Below are 11,773 nucleotides of genomic sequence, written 5' to 3'. Positions count from 1 at the left end.
CAAATGGATCTCCAGTTTTGCCAGCACCATTTATTAAACAAACATTCTCTTCCCCATTTAATGGATTTTGGGTCTTTGTCAAAGATCAGCTGACTATAGGTTGATGGATCTACTTTTGGGTTTATAGATTGTCTTTTAAGCACTGGATTAGAATTGAAAATTACTCTAGCTGAATGGAAAAGATAATTCAAAATGGAAAAACCTCCGGTGTTGATGGGATATATATGATACTGTATGATATATAGTAGAAAAGAATTAGACATTAAGATGAGAAGAGGCTGATTGCTGATGTGATGGAGCATGATAGTATTCCAATCGGAGAACCTACTAGCAAGTACTGAGCACATAAACTTCCATTGTACGTCAGTTACAATGTGCCTATTCTAAGAGTATGGTTGATACTAGTCTTGACTACAGCTACCACCACCACCACCACTACCACCACCACCACCAGTACAATGTGTATTACTTTCAGCAGAGATCTTGGCTAAGACAGTGCTAAGGACCTCTGGTGGTACAGTGGTTAAAAGTTTGGTCACTAACTGAAAAGTCGGGCATTAAACCCACCAGTTGATTCATGGGAGAAAGATGTGGCAGTCTGCTTCTGTAAAGATTATAGCCTTGGAAACCCTACCAGACAGCACTTCTACTCTGCCCTATAGGATCACTTTGAGTCACAATTGATTCCTTGGCAACAGGTTTATTTATTCATTTAAGGATAGTCCTCTGATAGTTTTGTCCACTTTTGACAGTGGTAGCAAATACACTTCATTTAACTTAAGGTATTTTATCTATTTTTAAAAAATATCTTCTTTGCCACTGAGTCATTTCCAACACCTAGGGACCCTGTAGGACAGAGTAGAACTACCCCACAAGTTTTCCAAGGCTGTACGTCTTTGTAGAAGCAGACTGCCACATCTTTCTCTCACATTTTAGGTAGCAGCTGAGTGTTTAACACTGTGCCACCACATATGGCTATGTTATCTCTAAATAAATTTGCCCAATCTTCCCTCTGAGGAGTGTCTGGTGGGTTTGAACCACCAGCCTTCTGGTTAGCAGTCAAATGCCTTAGGCACCATGCCACCAAAGCTCCCAGATAACAGGTCAGACTATATTAATTATAGACATAGCACCCAAAGGCATTTCATTTGGTACTTGAAGAAGGCAGTGAAAAATTAGTTTTTAATATCTCAACCTGTGTTTGGGAATAAGAATTATATACATTTTACTCTACAGTTAACTTCAGCATACACAATTATTTCAACTAAAATACTAATCCAATATGTTTTGATATCTACTTCCATTTACTTTTTCACTAAGAGAAAGATGAGAACCTTTTACCAGTGTGGCCAAGAAAGTAATCTTTGTTCTGCTTCAGGATCAAGTCCTTTGTTATCTCTGTTTTGCTGATCTGGTCCTGGTTGTCCCAACAGCTATCATTCACTTGACCACTTTTTCTCCTGTGTTTACATTCTGCCTGTTCCTTAGCAAAGGATAGGAAGAATAGCCACTAAAAATGACTAGTCCAAACTAAAAATAGTTCTTCTGTTGTGTAACATTATGACTCTTCTCAGGAAATACCATTAAATAGTAGTTAAATATTTTAATTCTGTGCATTGGTATAAACAATAAATTCTTCATTTTGAGACTTCAAATTTTAGAGTATTTTGAAAATCTCTGTTTGGTGTTTGAATCATTGAGTCTTAGGGAGGAGTGAAACCTTAGGGCTACTTTGGAAGAAATGCAGAATTCCTTATGTAGCATTCTTGAAAGATGATCATCAGGTTCTCTTTGATTTTTTGCAGTAATGGAATGCTTGGTCTCTGAGGCAGCCCCATTCTGTTGGGTGGATTAATCTGCTAAATTGTTACAATCTTCTTTCTTAGACAGATGTCAATGAATTCTTGAAGTTAACAACTCCAATATATTGGCTGCTTCTTCTTCCTTTTTTTTTTTTTTTTCCTATTGGCTTCTTATTGTTACTAGGGTAAAGACAACATTCTTATCATAATCTTCAGTTCTTTATCAACTGGCCATAACATATTGCAGTGTAGTAAATTACATAGTGTGGCTTTTCTAGTCATAAGTCTTTGTAAACTCCGTGGTGGAATTTTCTCTGAGCAACTGAGTAGCTCCTGATTTTTAAAGTTATCCACCTAGGAGCTATTAATAGTTATCCATCCATTTATGTTGGGAACAGCTGGAAGCAATCTTCTGGGAAGTTTGCTCTCTCTCAGGTGTATAGAATGCTGATGTTGAGATTGGTTAGTTTGGTCACTCTGCCAGGCTCAAAAGGAGCTCTCTTAGAGGCAGAAGGAATCTTTCACTGCAGCTGAGAGACATGAGAGACACACTGCTGAGAGAGACACTGAGAGACATGCATTGCTGGGAGAGAAACTGAGAGAGACTGTTGGCTGAGAGATGGCTGGCTGAGAGAGCCTGAGCATATTTCTGAATTTGAATTTAGCCTATTGCTTCCCTAATAAACCCCATAATCTGTGAGTTCTGTATGGCCACTGCAGTGAATTATTGAACCCAATAGAGAGGTGGGTGGTGCTGCGAGAGGAACAGTTGGTGTCAGGGTTGGTGAAAGGGCTGGAGGGAGGTGGCATGTCTGGGCTTGCAGGAATAGGCCTTGGGCTACTGATGGTGATTCTGTCTTCCTCTTGTGGGGTTAGAGGAGGTCGGAAGATGTGGCCTTCCTGCCCCTTTGGCACATATCATCATCTCATCTCATCTCATATAATACATCATATTGTATGATTCTTTTCTTAACCAAGCAGTTCAAGTCACACTGATTTTCTTTCACTTTTTGTTTCTTTGCTTATTTCTTCCACAAGTTCTTTGCACACGCTGTTCCAAAGGCCTAGAATGTTCTCTGCCCATTTTTTTCGTCTTGTACGAAGTTCGTCTTTATTTATTGGTTAGATCTCAGCACAGTATTTTCTTCAGTTAAGACTTCCATGGCTGCTTGATTAGATTAAATCCCCCCCTGTTTTATGCACTTATGTGGCTTTGTACCTCTTCTTTTTAGCTTATATCACCATTTTGGTTTTAATTAATAAATATTTAATAGATTAATGTTTATTTAACTCAATGCCCCAGCTATTTATTCACTACATATCTCCAGCACTTAACCCAGAACTTGATACAAGAGAGGCGCTCAGTAAATATTTACTAAAGAAAATAATCACAGGTCAGCCTTTTGGGTATAGAGGAAAATGTCACTTCTGCATGCTAACACTTTAAAAATGTTGAAGCAGAATGTATCTTTGTCTTTCAGAAGAAAAGTCTGTACACATTAGATTGTCTTTCCTATGACAAACCCTAGCCCTTCACCATCCTAGTTGCTTGCTGTACTTTGTATCATTTAGACTGGCCAATATGCCTCCTGTAGGGAGGCAATAGGTTCTGAAAATAATCCTGCCAACTTGTGAGAACGCTTTTAGATTTTAGACATTCATACTAGAGTAAGAAATAGCTTTTGTGGGCTGAGCCAGTCTCTAGAGTGTGATATTTTAAGCTTGTGGTTTATTTTACATACATTAGTTTAATTTCTTTATTGATTGTGTTTTGAAGAAAAATTGTTGCTCTTGGTTTCTGCCATACTTTTTCCTTTCCAGGACTCAGGAGCAGACTGGCACTGGAGTCCTTAAACCACAAGTAAAAGAAATCAATGTAAACCCTGATAATCACTGTTTTTTTTGTGTGTGTGTAAATGAAACTATGAGCTTCAAAATCAGTAATACAGAGTAAACATTCCCTAGACAGTATTTCCTAATAAAAATCCACATCTACCCATTCTTGTGTTTTGGAGGAAGTGGTGCCAACAGTGGGAAAGTATAAATTAAAGGCCTTAAATAAACTGTAATATTACTTTTTGTATGTCTTAACATCAACAAAAATAAGTGTACATATGTCAGTAAGTAGTTTGTTATTAGCTTTCCTCATCTGGTTTAGTAAACAGTTAATAAGTATTTATTGATTGCAAGATACTACTTGTTAGGTACTAATTCAGGTGCTATTTTTTATGTCTTAAAATAATAACTTATTTATGATTATAAAGTTAATACAGATTCAAAGTAGAACATTTAGAAAATACAGAGAATACAAAGATTTATATTCTTTACATAGATATTTGGACAACGACCAGTTCTTTTTGGTACAGTAACTCTGTATTCCTTCCATTTTCTTTTGATGCTTCCTGCATCATTCAATATTTTGCCCATAAAATCTTTCAATATACGACTTGAGGCTTAATTTTTTTCTCAGTTCTTTTAGCTTGAGAAATGCTGAGTGTGTTCTTCCCTTTTGGTTTTCTAGCTCCAGGTCTTTGCATATTTCATTATAGTAATTGGCTTTGTCTGCTTGAACTGCTCTTTGAAATCTTCAGTTCAGCTCTTTGATCTTGTCATTTCTTCCATTTGCTTTAGCTACTCTCAGCTCAAGGGCAAGTTTCAGAGTCTCTTCTGATACCAATTTTGGTCTTTTCTTCTTTTCTTGTCTTTTTAGTGACCTCTTGCTTTCTTCATGGATGATGTTCTTGATGTCATCCCACAGTTCTTCTGGCTTTCAGTCATTGGTGTTCCATGCATCAAATCTATTCTTCAGATGGTCTCTAAATTCAGGAGGGATACATTCAAGTTCATATCTTGGCTCTTGTGGACTTGTTTTAATTGTCTTCAACTTCAAGTTGAACTTGCATATGAGTAGTTGATGGTCTGTTCCATGATCAGCTCCTGGCCTTAAGATATTGAGCTTTTCCATCGCCTCTTAGAAGGTTGGTGGTTCAAACCCACCAGGCACTCTTCAGAAGGAAGGTTGGGCAATCTACATCCATAGTGATATAGCCTCGGAAACCCAAGGAGGGGTCACTATGAGTCAGATCTGACTCGATGGCACATAACAACAACAACAACGCCTCTTGCCACAGATACAGTCAATCTGATTCCTGTGTACTCCATCTGGTGAAGTCTATGTGTATAGCCACCATTTGTGTTGTTGCAGAAAAGTATTTGCAATGAAGGGCAAGCTAGAGAAGACAAAGTAAAGTGTTATAATGAAATTTGCAAAGACCTGGAGTTATAAAACCAAAAAAGAAGAACATACTTGGCATTTCTCAAGCTGAAGGAACTGAAGAAAAAAATTCAATGCTCAAGTTGCAGTATTGAAAGATTCTATGGGCAAAATATAAATGATGTAGGAAGCATCAAAAGAAGATGGAAGGAATACATAGAGTCATTGTACCAAAAAGAATTGGTCGATGTCCAAATATTTCATGAGGTAGCATATGATCAAGAACCAATGGTAATGAAGAAAGAAATCCAAGCTGCACTGAAGGAATTGGCAAAGAACAAGCCCAGGAATTGATGGAATACCCATTGAGATGTTTCAACTAACAGATGCAGTGTTGGAGGGGCTTACTCGGTTATGCCAAGAGATTTTAAGACAGCTAGCTTCCTGGCTAAGTGACTGAAAGAGATCCATATTTGTGCTCATTTCAAAGAAAGGTGATCCAAAAGAATGTGGAAATTATCAAACAATGTCATTGATATCACATGCAAGTAAAATCTTACTGAAGATAATTAAAAAATGGTTACAGCAGTATATTGACAGGGAACTTCCAGAAATTCAAGCTGGATTCAGAAGAGGACGTGGAATGAGGGACAACATTGCTAATGTCAGATGAATCTTGGCTAAAAGCAAAGAATGCCAGAAAGATGATCACCTATATTTTATTGACTATGCAAAGGCATTTGACTGTGTGGATCATAAGAAATTATGACTAATGTTGGAAAGAATTGAAATTCCAGAACTCTTAATTGTGCTCATGAGTAAGCTGTTGGGGTGTAGTAAATTACCTGGTATGGCTTTTCTAGCCATAAGTCTTTGTAAACTCTGTGGTGGAATTTGCCGTGAACAACTGAGGAGCTCCTGATTGTTAAAGTTATCCACCTGGGATATTTCTGTTGCGAGTGGCACAAAGCAATGTTCTGGGAACTTTACTCTCTCTCAGGCGTTTAGAATTCTGATGTTATGATTGGTTAGTTTGGCCACTCTGCCAGGCCCAAAAGGACCCCTCCTAGAGGCAGAAGGGGTCTCTCTGACTGCTGGCTGAGAAGGACGTGCTGCTGAGAGAAATGCACTCCTGAGAGACACACACTGCTGAGAAAGAGACACATGCTGCTGAGAGAGACACTGAGAGACATGCACTGCTGGGAGAGAGACTGAAAGAGATTGTTGGCTGAGAGACAGCAGGCTGAGAGAGACTGAGCATTGTTCCTGAATTTGAATTGTAGCCTGGTGCCCCTAATAAACCCCATAATTTGTGAGTTCTGTGTGGCCACTGCAGCAAATTACTGAACCCAGCAGAGAGGTGGTGGGTGCTTTGGGAGGAACAGTTGGTGAAAGGGCTGAAGGGAGGCAGCATGTCTGGCCTTTCCAGAATAGGCCTTGAGCTGCTGATGGTGATTCTGTCTTCCTCTTGTGTAGTTAGAGGAGGTCAGGAGATGTGGCCTCCTTGTCCTTTTGGCACCTGTACATAGACCAAGAGGCATTTGTTTGAACAGAACAATGAGATACCACATGGTTTAAAATCAGGAAGGGTATGCCTCAGGGTGGTATCCTTTCACCATACTTATTCAATCTGTGTGCTTAGCAAATAATCAGAGAAGCTGGACTATATGAAGAAGAACACAGCATCAGGATTGCAGAAAGACTCATTAAGAACCTGCGACATGTAGACAACACAACTTTACTTGCTGAAAGTGAAGATGACTTGAAGCACTTATGGATGAAGATCAAGGACTGCATTATTCAGTATGAATTATACCTCAGCATTGAAAAAAGAAACAAAAGTCCTCACAACTAGACCAAGACTCAACATCATAATAAATGGAGAAAAGATTGAAGCTGTCAGGGATTTCATTTTATTTGGATCTATAGTCAACACCATGGAAGCAGCAGTCAAGAAATCAGACATCTTATTGCACCATGCAAATCTGCTGCAAAAGACCTCTTTAAAGTGTTGAAAAGCAAAGATGTCACTTTGAGGACTAAGGTGGGCCTTAATCTAAGCCATGATATTTCCAATTGCCTCATATGCATGTGAAAGCTGGACAATGAATAAGAAAGGCCAAAGAAGAATTGATCCCTTTGAATTATGGTGTTTGTGAAGAATATTGAAAATACCATGAACTGCCAGAAGAACAAACAAATCTGTCCTGGAAGAAGTGCTGCTGGAATGCTCCTTGGAAACAAGAATGGCCAGCTTTTGACTCACCTACTTTGGTCATGTTGTTAGAAGGTACCATTCCCCAGAGAAGGATATCAAGCTTGGTAAAGTTAAGGGTCAGCGAAAAAGGGAAAGACCCTGAACAAGATGATTGACACAGTGGTTGGAATGATGGGCTCAAATATAGTAAGGATTTTGAGGATGGCGTACGATGGGGCACTGTTTTGTTCTGTTACATATAGGGTCATTATGAGTTGAAGCCAACTCAGTGGCAACACCACCAACAGCACAATGATGTTAAGAATCTTTTCAAGTATTTATTGTCATTTGTATATTATTTTTTTGTAAAATGCCTGTTCAAGTCTCTTGACCATTTTTCAATAGTTTTTTTTATTATTATTGATTTGTGGCTATTCTTTATAAAATTCAAGAATAAGTCTTTTTTTATTTTTACATAATACAGATATCATCTCACATTTTGTGACATGTTTGTCACTATTTTGTGGCATCACTTTCACTTTTATGGTTGGTGCTTTCTTTCTTTCTTTTTTAAAACAGAAACTAAAACAAAAAGCATTCCACAACCTGAGGTCATAATTATATTCACTTATATTCCTTTGGACAGCTTCATAGTTTTGTCTTTCACATATAGATCTATAATCCACCTAGCATTGTGTATGTTTTTATTTTTTGCAAAAGACTATCCCATTGTTCCAACATCATTTATTGAGAAAACCATCCCTTTCTCGCTGCTATGCTTACTATCTCTGTGATAAATCAAGTGTTCAGAGATACATGAATTTGTTCCATGCTCTTTATTCTGCTCAACAAGACTATTTTATCTATTCCTGTCCTAGTATTGCACTGTCTTAATTATTTTATTTTATAATATATATATATATGTATATATATATATTATTTTATATTATTCTTTGATTTTCAGTAGAGAATATTTCTACTTTGTTCTTCATTTACTTCTTATTCTTTTCCTTCATCTTCTCTTTCTCCTTCCCTCTCCTTCCTTCTTCTTCTTCTTCCTCTTGAGTGGCTTTGGCTATTGACACTTCGTATTTCTATATACATTTTAGAATTATCTTCTCATGCTATGCAATAAAAGGTATTGGGATTTTGATTTGGATTGCCTCAATTGTTGGTAATTTGTGGATGTTAAAGTCTTTAATATTTTGAATCATCCAACCCATTAACATAGGACATTTCTTAATTTATTTAGGTGCTTTTTATTATTTCTCAGTAAAGTTTAATTATTCTCCCTGTAGAGATATTGCATATATATTTTACAGTGTTTATTCCTAAGTATTAATATTTTTTTAAATTTTTTATTTTGAAATAATTGTAGAGTAACAGGAAGTTGCAGATGTATATGGAAATACACAGGGAAATACCATTCACCCTTCACTAAACATCCTCCAATGCCTAATTATGTTGTGTTGCATAACTATAGTCTTGCATAACTATGTTGTTGTTGTTATGTACCATCGAGTTAGACCCAACTCATAGTGACCCCTTCTTGGGTTTCCGATGCAGTATCATTATGGAAGTAGATTGCCCAACCTTCCTTCTGAGGAGTGGCTGGTGGGTTTGAACTGCCAGCCATCTGGTTAGCAGTCAACTGCCTTAGGCACTATGCTACTAGAGCTCCTACATAACTATGGCACAATATTAGAACAAGGAAATTTATATTGGTAAAATCTATAGGGTTTATTCGGAGTTCACTAGTTATATGTGCATTGTTCCTGTCCTTCCTGTTTTTATTTCTAATCTCCAGTATATTTGTGTCTTCTGTCATAAATGTCTTCACTTGTGTCTATATTCTTCTCTTCCTGAAAAATCAATTCAGTATTAATGGGGTATGCAGTTTTGTTGCAGGTTTATAGTTTGAGGTATTTAAAGGGATAAATCATTTTAAATCTTGGTATTAATCTAGTGTGGAGCAAAGTAGGGAAAGGGAATTACTAGAAGCGTTGACAGAAGCTGACATTTATTGTATAATTATCATGTGTTAGGCAATTTGCTGATATTTTTGCATGTTATTATTTTAGTGGATCTTCAAAATCTTGTAAGCTAGGCCTTTTTAAAAATAAATTATTTTTTAGAACAGTTTTAGATTTGTAGAAAAATTGTAGAGATAGTACAGAGTTCCCACATACCTTGCACTCTGTTTCCTCTGTTATTAACATCTACTTTAGTATTGTATGTTTGTTACTATTTGAGGTAGTTGAGGTTCTATGCCAACTTAGCTGAGCCATGATTTTGAGTGGCTAGGCAGCTAGATATAGTTATTTCCCATGTTGAGGTTGGTAATCAACTTCATGGTTGAATTTGCTGTGAGTAATTGAGTATTAATAATTTTAAAAACTTTAACTGCCTTTGGGGTGTGTCCCACTTTCAGTACATGAGGAGAAGTTTTGAGAAAGTTCTCAAGCTTCTGGGCACATCTGGATCCCGAATCTGGCTGAGTTATCAATGGCCTGCCTTGTTGCTTGCCAATCTTGGGACTGTTTCTGGACTGGAACTAGTGGCCTGCCATATTATCTGCTAATCTTGGGATTGTGCCATTTTACTTGTAGATCTTGGGTTTGTCAGCCTCAGCAGCCAGCAGCTACATGAGTCCGAAAAAGCCTCCAACTCTCGTAGGCTGGGAACAGGAAGCAGAGGTGAAACCTAAGGTTGATGTACCTTTACCCAGCCCCTAGAGCTGGCACTTTGAACTCAGACTTATAGCTTCCTAAACTATAAGAGAATAAATCCCTGTTTGTTCAAGCCATCCACTTCTGTTACGGCAGCACTAGAGAACCAAACACTCTTAATGAACTGATATTGATACATTATTAATAACTAAAGTCCATACTTTAAGTGTAGGACTAAGAACTGAAAGGTTGGCAATTCAAACTCACTCAGAGATGCCTTGGCAGTAAGGTCTGGTGATCTGCTTCCAAACAGTCACAGCCTTGAAAACCCTATGGAGTACAGATCTACTCTGCACATTGGGATTGCTATGAGTCAGAATTGATTTGATGGTTACTGATAATAACAACATACTTTATTTATATTTCCTTTGTTTTCCCTAATGTCCCTTTTTTATTCCCAGATCCTATCAGGACACCCCATTATATTTAGTTGTTATGTCTCTTTAATCTCTTCTTGTTTGTAATAGTTTCTTACACTTTCCTTGTTTTTGATAACTTTGACAATTTTGAAGAGTATTGGTCAGGTATTTTATAGAATGTCCCTCTGTTAGGATTTGTATGATGCCTTTTCTCATGATTATACTGGGGTTGTAAGGCTTTTTGGGAGGAACAGACAAAAAAACCAAACTCACTGCCATGGAGTCGGATCTGACTCATAGCAACCCCTCCTTGGGTTCCCCAGGCAGTATCACTATGGAAGTAGATTGCCCAATCTTCTTTCAGTTTTTGGGAGAAGTACCATAGAAATAGAGGAGTCAGCCTCAGAGATCCAGGTGAGGAGAGGGAACCCAGGCCATGTCCCACAAGTGGCAAGGTGGGAAGGCGGGAGAGAGGAAAGTATAAAGGCTAGGGGGACCCAGACAGAGCGAGGAGTCAGCCGCAGGGATCCAGGTAAGGAGAGGTTGGAGAGGTTTCTAATAGGTAAGGGAGACAAACTTGTCTGTCGTTTGTCCTGCTGTGGTGATGTGTTGCTGTGAGTCTTGAGGCTGTGCCACTGTTGTTTCAAACCCAGTGGGGTGCACATGGTGCACAGGTATCAGCCTGGTTTACAGACTGAGACAGACTAGGAAGAAGGAAGAGGCCATCCACTTCTCAAAGAATTGGCCAGGGAAAACCTTATGAATAGCAGAGAAATACTGACTGATACATTACTGCACAACTTTATGAATAGTCTGGAAACGCTGTCTAATACAGAGGAGGAAGATGAGTCACTTAGCTTAGAAGGCTCTCAAAATAGAACTGGGAAAGAGCTGCATCATCAGAGCAAAACCAGCCTTACTCATGTGGATAAGGTAAGCTTTCAAGACCTCCATTTGCTGATGTGGCACCACTCAAATTGAGGAGAAACAGCCACAAACATCCATTAATAATCCAAACATGGAACATATGAAGTATGAATCTAGGAAAATTGGAAGTTGTCAAAAATGAAATGGAATGCTTAAAGATTGATATCCCAGGCATTAGTGAGCTGAAATGGACTGGTTTTGGCCATTGCGAATCAGACAACCATATGGTCTATTATGCCAGGAATGACAGTTTGCAGAAGAATGGCATGGCATGCATCATCACAAAGGATGTTTCAAGATCTGTCCTGAAGTACAATGCTGTCAGTGATAGATAGGATAATATCCATATGTCTAGAAGGAATATCCGTTAATATGACTATTACTCAAATTTATGCCCCAACCACCAAAGCCAAAGATGAGGAGATTGAAGATTTTTATCAATTACTGCATTCTGAAATTGACCGAACATGCAATCAGGATGTGTTAATTATCACTGGTGACTGGAATGCAAAAGTTGGAAACAAAGAAGAATCACCGGTAGCTGG

The sequence above is a fragment of the Orycteropus afer genome, unplaced genomic scaffold (assembly GCF_000298275.1).
Source record: "Orycteropus afer afer isolate SDZICR_OR568_19922 unplaced genomic scaffold, OryAfe1.0 scaffold00154, whole genome shotgun sequence".
Classification (NCBI taxonomy): Eukaryota; Metazoa; Chordata; class Mammalia; order Tubulidentata; family Orycteropodidae; genus Orycteropus; species Orycteropus afer.
The sequence above is the reverse complement of the archived record's forward strand: the minus strand, read 5'-3'. Positions refer to the sequence as shown.